Source organism: Carcharhinus amblyrhynchos, chromosome 1, assembly GCF_965287045.1.
Source record: "Carcharhinus amblyrhynchos chromosome 1, sCarAmb.v2.hapA, whole genome shotgun sequence".
In the NCBI taxonomy this organism is placed as follows: domain Eukaryota; kingdom Metazoa; phylum Chordata; class Chondrichthyes; order Carcharhiniformes; family Carcharhinidae; genus Carcharhinus; species Carcharhinus amblyrhynchos.
Window position 1 is genome coordinate 58,410,722 of NC_137324.1, and position 13,071 is coordinate 58,423,792.

General features: G+C 44.3%; 1 protein-coding gene across 3 annotated transcripts in view; it reads right to left on the bottom strand.

Annotated features, from left to right (window-relative positions):
• The window catches only part of LOC145340919 (potassium/sodium hyperpolarization-activated cyclic nucleotide-gated channel 1-like), a 279,038-nt gene that overhangs the window by 118,902 nt on the left and 147,065 nt on the right, over positions 1 to 13,071 (bottom strand). The gene's annotated exons all lie outside the window — the stretch shown is intronic.

Sequence of the window (13,071 nt, forward strand, 5' to 3'; positions counted from 1 at the left end):
GGGATTTTAACTTTATGCATCACTAATGCCCGTTAGTAATTTTCAATTAATCAAATCTAAGAAAGTAAATGTAGCATAAAAACATGTTCAAAAAACAATTATTCACTCTTATAATGTTTCATTTGTAACATGAGAGAATTGAACAGAACACACAGACACAGACAAACATTCTCATTACAGCTGCAATTAACTACTTTCAAATTTATCAATAATTTATCCAACTGCTGGTGTCTGTTCTCACCTTATTGGTCGGGTGATTATTACAAGAGGTAACATTTAATATTTCAAAAGCAGAGTGATTAAAATGCGAGGAGGTACCAGATGGTTTTCCCAAAAATCCTTCAGCCTTCCGATGACTGCACTCTTTCATTGTGATCAAAAATGAAACTCTTTTCACAATGTCAGCAGCCTTCTTTTCTGCTGCTAATTTTGGCAACTGGATTTGAGGTTAGAATGCATCGTAAAATGGATGTTATCTTTGCACTCCCTGAAGTAAAACTGCTCATATTTTTTCCCTCAATAAAGACTATTAAGAGCTGGTGTGTTGGAAACACTCTTCCACCTGCCCTTTAGTTTTCTCTCCTCCTATCCTGAAGCGACGAAGGGCAATTTAATGGGTTGAGAATTACTGGGTGCTTGTGTCCAAGTACTTGATTCCCACAACAACTGAAGCTCCAAGCTGAAATTGTAAAATCATCTTGTGGAGACGTAAAGAAATTGTAGTCAGCGGCACGGTGGCACAGTGGTTAGCACTGCTGTCTCACAGCACCAGGGAAATTGGTTCAATTCGAGCCTTGGGTCACTGTCTGTCTGGAGTCTGCACATTCTCCCCATGTCTGGGTGGTTTTCCTCTAGGTGGCTCCAGTTTCCTCCCACAGACCGAAAGCTATGCTGGTTAGGTGCATTGGCCATGTTAAATTCTCTCTCCGTGTACCTGAACAGGCACCAGAGTGTGGCGACTGGAGGATTTTCACAGTAACTTCGTTGCAATGTAAATGTAAGCCTCCTTGTGGCAATGATAAATAAACTGTTAAGTGACTCACCATCATCTTCTCAAGGGCAATCAGGACGTGTAGTAAATGGTCTAGCCAATCGCACCCACATCCCACGAATAAAAAAAATAAATCCAGTTAAGTTAAGCATTCAACCAAAATCTTTGCACACCATTATCTCTCTGGATTTGCTGTATGTTTAAACTCTACTTTCATTTGTTTAATTGGGAAGAGCATTCCTCAGTACACTGTAGCTATAATGAAGTGGTTAACAGAGGAGCTGGTTAAAGGAAAACTAAGATTGCAGATTGTGCTTCATAAGCTGTCAGCCTGCAGTCATTTTTGTAATGAAATCCCAGTGTGCGGTGGAGGACGTGTGTCGTCCCAGACTCATTGCACAAATGTCTGCTGTCAGCTAGCAGGATAAGGGTAGGAAGAAACATTACCTTTCCACTGTAATCACTGAACTTCAGCATTTTTTCAACACCACTATTTTTTTCAGGGAGGATCTTTACAAAAGAAAGTTTAGCTTTTGAACAGCAATATTTTGGTAACTGGAGTGGCACAGTGGTTAGCATTGCTGCCTCACAGCGCTAGGAACCCAGGTTCGATCCCGGGCTTGGGCGGCTGTCTGTGTGTAGTTTGCACGTTCTCCCAATGTCTGCATGGTTTCCTCCAAGTGCTCCAGTTTCCTCCCACAGTCCAAAGATGTGCGGGTTAGGTGGATTGGCCATGCTAAATTGCCTCTTAATAGTGTCAGGGAGATTAGCTAGGGTAAATGCATGACGTTATGGAGATCAGGCCTGGATGGGATTATGGTCGGTGCAGACTCGAAGGGCTGAATGGTCTCCTTCTGCACTGTAGGATTGTACAACAAATGACCATCAGAACTGTGTTTGGGTTACATAATATCTGCAACATTAATTGTGATTGTTTAGTTTTAAGACATCTTCACTGTGTCAGCAATTCGAGCCTCTTGATTCTCTACTTCTGTCACTATGACATGGTTTTTTATTACCGAAGGATCGCATCATTAAACTTTACAGAGGTTTGAACTGAGTCTGCCATAGGCAGTTGTATGAAACAAAACTGACTGTGCGTCCAAAATGTATCCTACAGAGAATTGTGATCCAGGTGAGTTATATCGTAGTTCTTACACATTAGCAATGTGACTTCAGTTCAACAGTGATACGTTGTTCTGGCTCTGCATAGCTGTTTTGAGAAAGCTCACACCTCTCTGAGGGTGTTTGAGAAGACTCCTTCCTGCAAGTTCTCCTCCATGTTTTACAGCATTGTGCCTTGGGAATATATTGCTGGTTCTTCAACGTTGCTGAGTTGTAATCCTGAAATTCCTTCCCTAACAAGACCGTGGGCTGGATTGTACCAGGTCTCTGAGGACAGATTGTAAGTAGGGAGGGTCCATAAAATGGCAAGAGAAGGGAGTGGGCAGTGTGTTCATCATTTTCCTATTGCTGTGCCATCTTGTCAGGAATGGTGACAATGGTTGGCCTTTCCATGCAGTGTCCAACTGAACCACTTACTAGGCAAATTGAGGGCCTCTTCCTGCCTCCACTGGCATTTCACTAGTGGTGGAGGGCCCTCATCCAATAGGGAAACTACTCGGTGAACCCTAGCAGTCACCTGGTGGGTTGCAGGAGGGCTCTCCTTTTCAGGCACTCCTTGGCTCATGAAGGAGTGGCATTGGCCAGACCGACAGAAACAGAGCCAACTTTTCTTACCAACTGTCCCTTCCCCACCACCTGGCATAGGACTCCTAGGCCCCAGCTAGGGCTCCTTGACCCCACATACCTGGCTGTGAGGGAAAATAGTGCGCCCACCTCCTCCAGGTGCAGTCCCAGCAGTGGCACCTCTGTCAGGGGTATCTGGCTTAATGTCACTGACAAAATGTTACCATGGGTTCCACTGATCCCGGAAGGGGGTTCAGCAACCTCCATCTTCCCTTTTAGGTCAGTTGGCAGGAACTCTGACACCGATACTAAGTCCACTACAATCACTGTGCTTATCCCACATGGAATGTAGCACTCACCACCGCCTGCTCAAGAACAGTTTGGGTTGAACAATACTTCCTGGCCTTGCCAGTATGCTCACATCCCATGAACAATTAAAAAAATGTAAATCTAGATCAATAAACGCTCATAAACCTGTCTACACTTCTGCTGCCTCGGCGAAGCAGCCAGCATAATTAAGGACCCCACACAGTTTAGTTTACTTGTTAGGGTCACAAGTAGGCTTATATTAGCACTACACTGAAATTACTGTGAAAATCTCCTAGTCTCCATACTCCAGTGCCTGTTTGTGTACACTGAGGGAGAATTTAACATGACCAATGCACCTAATCAGTACGTCTTTCAGATTGTGAGAGGAAACCAGAGCACCCGGAGAAAATCCATGCAAACATGTGGAGAACACACAGACTCTGCACAGACAGTGACCCAAGCCAGGAATTGAATCCGGATCCCTGGTGCTGTGAAGCAATACATTTTGGAAAGAAGATTGAAAAAGACAATATGAAATGGAACCAAGAAGGCTAAAAGAAGATTAAAATAATGATGAGTTTTGATAAGGTAAATAGAGAAAAACTATTTTTGGTCAGTTAGAACAAGGAGAAATATAAGTGAATGGCCCAGAACTTCAGATATCTGCATGGTCGTACCCTGGAAGTACTCCCACAAGATGCTCAGAAGTCTCCACCTGCAGACTGTGTGGGAATGTCATCAAACATTTAAACTTCAAATGGGCAACTGCCCAACTTCCAGAATGTTCTAAAACTCTTGAGTTAAGAGCTGGGGATTTCGAGCTGAATCAAGATAAACAGCAGCACCTCGTTGAGGCATCTTCATCAACATCTCCCAAATCAAACACAAAGATAACAAATGCATGGGAACACCATTAACCGTAACTTACACATCTTGGAAATATAACACCATTCCTTTAGAACATAAGAACATAAGAACATAAGAAATAGGAGCAGGAGTAGGCCATCCAGCCCTTCGAGCCTGCCCCGCCATTCAATAAGATCATGGCTGATCTGTCGCTGCTCAGTTCCACTTTCCCGCCCTCTCCCCATAACCCTTAATCCCCTCTCCTATCAAAAACCCATCAACCCGCGTCTTAAAAATATTTAGCGAGGCAGCCTCCACCACTTCAACGGGCAGAGAATTCCAGAGATTCACCACCCTTTGAGTGAAGAAGTTCCTCCTCAACTCCGTTCTAAACCACCCCCCTTTTATCTTGAGGCTGTGCCCCCTAGTCCTATTGTCTTTTTTGAGCGTGAAGAGTCTTTCCACCTCTATCCTATCCATCCCATTCATCATCTTATACGTCTCAATGAGATCTCCCCTCATTCTTCTAAACTCTAATGAGTACAAGCCCAGTTTATTCAGCCTCTCCTCATAGCTCAACCCCCTCAACTCCGGTATCAGCCTAGTAAACCTCCTCTGCACTCCCTCCAAGGCCAAAATATCTTTGCGCAGGTGCGGCGCCCAAAAATGCACACAGTACTCCAGTTGCGGCCTCACCAATGCCCTATACAGCTGCAGCAAGACCTCCCTACTTTTATATTCAATCCCCTTCGCTATGAAGGCCAGCATCCCATTCGCCTTCCTGACCACCTGCTGCACCTGCAAGCTGGGTTTTTGCGACTCATGCACAAGGACCCCGAGGTCCCTCTGCACCGTCGCCTGCTGCAGTTTTTCGCCTCGTAAAGTAATAGTCCTTCCTACCATTTTTCCTACCAAAGTGGACCACCTCACACTTGCCAACATTAAATTCCATTTGCCATTTCCTGGCCCATTCGCCCAGCCTATCTAGATCCTTCTGCAGACTCTCCACACCCTCCGCACAATTTGCCGTTCCCCCAATCTTGGTGTCATCAGCAAATTTCGACACTCTACACTCGGTTCCCTCCTCCAGATCATCTATATAAATGGTAAAAAGCTGAGGCCCCAGCACCGACCCCTGGGGCACTCCACTAGTCACCATCCGCCAATCCGAATAGCACTCGTTGACCCCCACTCTCTGCCTCCTATTTGACAACCAATCCTCTATCCATGCTAACACCCTACCCCCAACTCCATGTCCCTCGACCTTCTGCAATAACCTCTTGTGAGGCACTTTGTCAAACGCTTTCTGAAAATCTAGAAAGACCACATCCACCGGCTCTCCTCTATCCACCGCCCTAGACACATCCTCATAGAACTCTAGTAAATTTGTCAGACACGACTTCCCTTTAATGAAACCGTGCTGCGTCTGCTCTATCAAGCAATTCCCTTCAAGATGCCTCGCAATTTCCTCCTTAATGACAGATTCTAACATTTTACCTACCACAGATGTTAAACTAACCGGCCTATAATTCCCCGCCTTTTGCCTGGCACCCTTCTTAAACAACGGCGTAACATTAGCCGTTTTCCAATCATCCGGCACTTCCCCGGAATCCAGCGACGTTTGGAAAATAACCACCAAGGCATCCACTATCACCTCCGCCATTTCTTTCAGAACCCTCGGATGCATTCCATCCGGTCCTGGGGACTTGTCCACAATCAGCCCCCTCCAGTCTGTCGAGCACCGCCTTTCTAGTAACAGTAATGTCATTAAGACCCTCCAGTCCTACCACCTTTCCATCGCTAACACCCGGCAAATTATTCACGTCCTCCTCCGTGAAGACAGAAACAAAAAAGTTATTCAATACCTTAGCCATATCCCCATCCCCTACCACTAGGTCTCCTTTCTCATCCTCTAAAGGACCAACATTCACCCCAGCCAGCCTCTTCCTTTTTATATATTTATAAAAACTCTTGCTATCCTTTTTTATATTAAGTGCTAGCCCAGCTTCATAGTTTCTCCTACCCTTCCTTATCAACTTCTTTGTCAATCTTTGTTGACATTTAAACCTCTCCCAATCCTCTTCTCGCCCACTACTCTTAGCTACTCTAAATTCCTCCGCTTTTAGTTTAACACTTTCCTTCACCTCCTTCGTTATCCATGGCTTATTACCTCTCCTCCTACTATCCTTTTTGACCATCGGAATAAATTTCCGTTGAGCACCAAGAAAGATCTCCTTAAAGATCCTCCACTGCTCCTTAACAGACCCTCCCTCCAACGCGCTCTCCCAGTCCACATTCGCCAATTCTTCTCTCATCCTACCGTATTTCCCTCTATTCAAACAAAGGACGCGTGTCCGGGAACCCACTTTCTCCTCCTCCATCTGCACCAGAAACTCCACCATACAATGATCACTCTCCCCAAGAGGATCCTTCACCACAAGGTCCCTAATTCTACCCGCCTCATTACATAGCACCAGATCCAAGATAGCTCGCTCCCTCGTCGGCTCCAACACACACTGTTCGAGGAAACTATCCCGGCAGCATTCCAAGAACTCTTCCTCGAGCCCCCCACGTCCAACATGGGTCGACCAATCAATATGCAGATTGAAATCCCCCATAACTACGGCCGTCCCATTCCTGCACGCCGCACTTATTTGCGCGTTAACAGCCCGCCCCATCTCCAGATCATTATTCGGGGGCCTATAGACGACACCCACCAGCGTCTTCCTCCCTTTGCTGTTCCTAATCTCCACCCACAACGATTCCACCCTCTGCTCCTTGGCTCCAATATCATCCCTTGCTACCACCGTGATGCTATCCTTAATCAGCAGAGCTACGCCCCCCCCTTTTCCCTCCTGTCTATCCTTCCTAAACACTTGATAGCCCTGTACATTCATCTCCCAGTCCCTGTCACCCTGCAGCCACGTCTCTGTAATGGCCACCAGATCGTATCCATTTGTGTCGATCTGCGCCATCAGCTCATCCACTTTATTCCGAATGCTTCATGCATTCAGATAAAGTGCTTTCATCCCAGCCTTCACCTGGACCCTATTTGCCGCAACGCCACCAACTATACTCACGCCCCCTACTCCCTCTATTATTGGGACATCCTCGGCCTCTTCCCTTACATGTACACTCTCCTTAACTTTAGACCTCGTAAGGTCACCTACCCTCACACCCTCCCCCCCCCTAATTAGTTTAAAGCCCTGTCTACAGTCCTCTTTACTCGATTCGCCAGCACTCTGGTCCCAGCACGGTTCAGACCAACCCCATCCCTCCCGAACAGGTCCCACCTACCCCAATACTGGTGCCAATGCCCCATAAATTCAAACCCATTCCTCCCACACCAATCCCTGAGCCACCCATTCACTTCCTTAATCCTGTCAACCCTACGCCCATCTGCACACGGTTCAGGCAGTAGCTCAGAGATGAGTCAAAATTCTGGAAATCTCTGCTTGATAGCACTACAGTTATACGTATAACAAAGAGGTTGCAGTGGTTCGACTTGCAGGTAACCACCATTTTCTTAAGGACAAAAGATGGCAAATACATGCAAGCCCTCACTACCAATACCCCCATCCTGTGATTGAATTAATAAAAAATAATTTGGCCTGGCTCACTTTATGGCCAGAATTCATGGGTCCATACCGCCTCATCTCTGCTGGCAGAGCCAGCGCTCAGCCAAAACCGCAGCGGAACTGGATAATCCCAGCCGTGGGCAAGGTCGGAGATTTCTAGCCTATATGTATTTCTCCTCTATTTTCAAGAACTAGGATCATTTTTGTGCTTCATATTTTATTTAATTGTACAGAATTACATTAGAGAATGCTAGCTAATATAAAAGCTCTTGATTTTGTTTAATATTTCCTAATGCAAGCGGAGTTTGCTTGTGTATCAGAGAACTATCTTTAATCCAGCATAATCTTCAGGGCACAAAACACCACAAGGGCTGATTATTGAAGAAAGAACAATAGCTGGATCATAGAAGAGGCAAGATTTACTTAGATGTACCACTGGAAAACCACTGAAGGAAAAAGTGTTTCTATATAACTTCAAAAAAACTTCACAATCTGTCTGAGGCACATTATGTGGGGGGATTTAATGAATCCATCCATCTGCTGTTGCCATATTTCAGAAAAAGAATCCCAAACACAGCTAGAAAGGTAGGACATTGGTCACCTTGCTGCACAGAAGGCCCCATTTACTTTTTTGGCACGCTTATAGAGAGCAGAATGAATGACAGTAGGAACAGAACTGGATTTTATCCAATTGATACCAGCACAGCAATTTTTTACCCATAAGGAGATCAAAGACAGGCTGGTGGAATAAAGAATCCATGGAATAGATCTGAAGCCTGAGGATTAAAAATATGACTCGCACATGTTACTGCTCTCCCCAATTGATCTATAGGAACTGATGCACGATCATAGCCCAAGGCTGGGGGCAGCCAACAGAAAGATCAATTTAAATTTGGCAGTTCAAGGAGTTCACTTTATTTTAAAATGCCATAAGGCTCAAATCATTGATTCTGGGCATTCCGCCAAAATATTTCAGCATGGCGTTTTATTGTAGTAAACCACCTTTGTTAACCAATCAATCTTTAAAATCATTCTTCTATCTGTTATTCAGAAGTACCTATTTTTTAAGTTTTATTAAAAGACCTTCTTTAATTATATTCTGTTGGACTTTTTCTTCTCTTTTTCATCGTCGATTTTTCTACTGAAGGACAATTGGAATTATTGCTATTACACATATACAATTTCTACCGTTTCCTGTCTTTTGTTACCTTCACAGGACCTATATTGCCTCCTTTAGCCAGCTGCACAGAGGAACAGAAGCTGCAAACACAACTGCAACAGAATCCCATTTGCAATTAGTTAAGACTTGTATTGGGGACCATGGATATTGCCAGTATCAATTCTCCTATGGGGTCCCCGTAGGACAGCACGGTGGCACAGTGGTTCGTACTGCTGCCTTGCAGTGTCAGAGATCTGGGTTCAATTTTGGCTTCAGGCAACTGTCTGTGTGGAGTTTCTCCTGTGTCTGGCTGGGATTCCTCTGGGTGCTCTGGTTTCCTCTCACAGTCCAAAGATGTGTAGATTAGATGAATTGGCCATGTTGCCCCTAAGTGTCAGGGAATTAGTGGGGTGAATATGTGGGATAACAGGGATAGGGCCTGGGTGGGATTGTTGTAAGTGCAGACTCGATGGGCTGAGTGGCCTCTTTCTGAATGTAAGGATTGTATGATTCTATGATTCCACTTTGGAATGCTTTTAGGAATAAGAGGCATCACAGGTAAGGTTGATATACTGGAGTTCGCAGTTAGGTTAGAGTCAAATGATTGTTAAGAAATCAGCGATCAATAGCTTCCTTTTCTGATCTTTAATACTGGTATAAGGTTATGGTTGGGATAGCAAGAGTTAATGTGGAACAGGAGGACAGAATCACCCACAGAATGATGCAGAGAGATACATGACAGTACACAGGGTTGTATGGAGGGAGTCAAGCAGAAGTCAGCTTGGGGTTAGCTCCTATTTCAGATACTTTATACATCTGTAAATAATTATTTGTTACCAATAAAAATGACTGTTCAACCTTACAAGCCTCTGAACCTCTTAGTGCAACCAACTGTACAAACCCTTACAACATGGTGGTTGCTCATTAACAAACACCGAATCAAAGAATCTAAGGAATAACCCGAACCTGAAGGAACCTAAGGTAACTGCATCCTGGCCTTACTGAAGTTCCTGAACCAAAGGCTAGCAACTACAGGCTGAATTTTATGTTCAGGGAATGCCCAAAGGTGGCACAGACAGGAAAGATTGTGTTGGGAATGCCATATTATGCTGACTGGCCAATTAATGACTGTCCAGAGTGAAATTCGCTCTGTGGAAGGCTGAGCATTACTGGGAGGGAAGGAGGAAAACGAGCAATGAGAAAAGGAAGCATGCAGTCTGGCACTTCCAATGTGTTCCTACAGGGTGACAGCCGCTGTGGAACTGTCTGAGAGACCTGTTGATCTGTAAAAAATATTAGTGGAACCGCAATGCCCAGAATGTATAGGCAGCGCAAGCATACACAAACTACAGTGCCCATTCACATTTGTTCATTTTATCTGAGCCCTGACTTTCATCCCACCCTGGATCAAGGTTGCAGCTTAAACCATAAAGGCAGATGGGTCATGTAAAATCCCGATCAATTGTTGTTTAATTCATTTCAGTTTGTTTCTTGAGCGTTGGCAGGCGTTCCCCACAACCGAAATATCACATGAGGGCGCGATGACTTTGGGACACTGCCTTGGCATCTTCTGGAAGCTTCAGCAAACACTTTAGGAGCAGTTGTGAGATGACAAGTGTGTTCACATTCATTGTTACTGTCAACAGTGGTCATGAAAGTTTATTCTGAACACTTCACTGTGATTGATGATCTGCTGGTATGTAAGAAGCAGTTGGTCATCCCATTGTGCCTTTGGCTGGATATGCTCTAACAAATCAATCAAGGCTACCTGGGCATTAGAAAATGCAGGGGATTGGCCCAGTGTGCAATGTGGTGACTGGAAACATCAAGGGAAATTGAAATGAAACTTCCCCATGTGTATACACGGCTTAAAGCTTATTCCCATACAGTTCCCGACCAGACCATGAGAACAGTTGGGAATGGATTTATTCATGCCCTTCCTCATCGTGGTTGACTATTTATTCTGATGAATCAAAGAGAAGTAATTATTAAAAAAAGACCACAGAGGCAGTCATTAGGTCCTTAAAGGAAGTGTTTATGAACCATGGCATTGCAGACTAAGTGGTGTCTGATAATGGCCTGTAATTTACAAATGAATGCTTCATTCAACTTGCCACCAGTTATGGCTTTTAACGCTATATCCAATTTCCAGTGACTTCCCAATTGTGCTTTTTACTTTAGATACACCCTAGTATGACATAGATTGCCCCCATCAGAACTCCCAGCGGGCAGGAAGCTTCATACTGCCAGAGATTAACCCCAGGGTCAGCAATCCAGGACAATTGGAATGTTCAGTACTGATAACAGTCTGACAGGCTTCATCTGCAATAGAAGGTGCCACATTGGAAACCTGTCTCAGTTACACAAAGATGACAAAATTTAGATTAGGGACCTTGAAAGAGAGAGTGTCATTGTCTGGAGAGATGATAATCAATCGAGGTCATACATGGTAAACACCACAGGATGCATGATCAGACTGTACAGAAGGAGTCTCCTCCACATCCCCTGCGGTGAACCTCCTATTATACATTTCAGTGAATCAGATGGAAACAAGCGAGTGCAAGAAACACAGAATGTTATGGTTTCGACTCAAAGCCAAGAATGTTTGCCCAAAGCAACTAAGCCCAGCCCTCCTTCAAGTGTGACCAGAACATGAGCTGGAAGAATTTTCAAGCTTCCAGATAATCTGATTTTATAAAGTCAGAGATTGGGGTGGGGGGAAACGGGATATCATGTAAAAAAAGATTGTGCCACAAATATTTTGGATAAAGACTTGGGGGAGATGTAGTTGAAAGATATTTGACATAGCAAGATTTAATATGGAACTGGAGAACACCAGCGCCCACAATATAATGTTGAGAGACACATGACAGTAGACAAGAGGCAGAATTGTATGGTGAGAGTTAAACAAAAATTAGCAGTTTAGGCTACACTTTGTACAAATGTAAACAGTTCTATGATGAGCCCCTGTGACATGATAGGTAATCCTGAACTTTATTTTTTGCCATTTATCAAAATTGGCTTTCTGCTGAACCAAAGTAGATGGTTGCTTCAAGTCACCTGACCACAGGATTGGCCTTTTGTTTCAGGAGCTGCCAACCGTAAGTACAAGAACAAAATAATTATTTTCTCAGTGGGTGGAATCTCACACCTCATTGTACGGTCTCCTTGTGATCACAAAATCAGGAGACTCACACACTGAAACTCATTATGCCTGCAGAGCTGCTCAAAGACTCATCTTACACTTGGGACTGTCCAGTTACATATCAAAAGGGAACCAAGGAATGTAATTTTCATTTGATAAGGTGGCCCTTCTTGCAGAGTCAGAGGGTCAGCCTGGACAATGGCTTCCTGTCACCAGACCCTCAATGTGGATGGTAACATTTTCAACAGCTTTGTCTGGGGTATTTACAGTCCTGGAATCAAAGTCAGTTCCAAACATTGGATAAACATGCCTTTTGAAGCTATTGTGAAGACAGAAGGTCAAATGACCATATTGAAATCTTTGAGAACTGAGGGATCCCGAGTCTGCTGTTTGAGCATCAACTGCAAAGGACTCCAGCTGTCGTTTGACTATCCAGTTGGTGACCATTTCTCAGTTCCTCCAAGCCTGTCTCTGTGAGAAGATTTTTTACCACCACCTGCAGAACTGACCCAGTCTTTACTTTGATCTGATTTGATTTATTATTGTCACATGCATTAGTCTACAGTGAAAAGTATTGTTTCTTGCACGCTTTAGAGACAAAGCATGCTACTCATAGGGATGGAAACAAGAGAGTGCAGAATATGGTGTTAGTCATAGTTAAGGTGTAGAGAAAGATCAGCTTAGTGCAGGGTAAGTCCATTCAAAAGTCTGACAGCAGCAGGGAAGACACTGTTCTTGAGTTGGGTGGTACGTGACCTCAGACTTTTGTATCTTTTTCCCGACGGAAGAAGTTGGAAGAGAGAATGTCCAGGGTGCGTGGGGTCCTTAATTATGCTGGCTGCTTTACCGAGGCAGCGGGAAGTATTGACAGTCAACGGATGGGAGGTTGGTTTGTGTGATGGATTGGGCTACATTCATGACCTTCTGTAGTTTCTTGCAGTCTTAGGCAGAACAGGAGCTTTTACGATACCTAATCTGCAGCATCCACACTAACTGCTCCTATGTGAAAGAATTCCTCACGGGACTCTGAACCAATATGCAGTCTCGTGATGCTTGTACTAAAAAGCTCCTTTTTGTACCCTCGCTCTTTAGAGCATGTATTTTTATATATGTCTGTATGTGTGTGTATCATCATCGCCCTTGGTTTTTGAATGTGAAATAAACTAACCTTCTGAGTCAATCATAACATGAGTTGTAGCAGGTTATTAGTAAATTGGATCACATGGCCCTAGGGATCGGGGAAGATACAAAGAAAAATAATTCAGAATATCTTCTGCTTACAGGCAGATGGTGAGAAGAAATCAGTGCAGTTCACCTATCCTTCAGTGCGTGTTACCAATAAACAAGGCTCTGA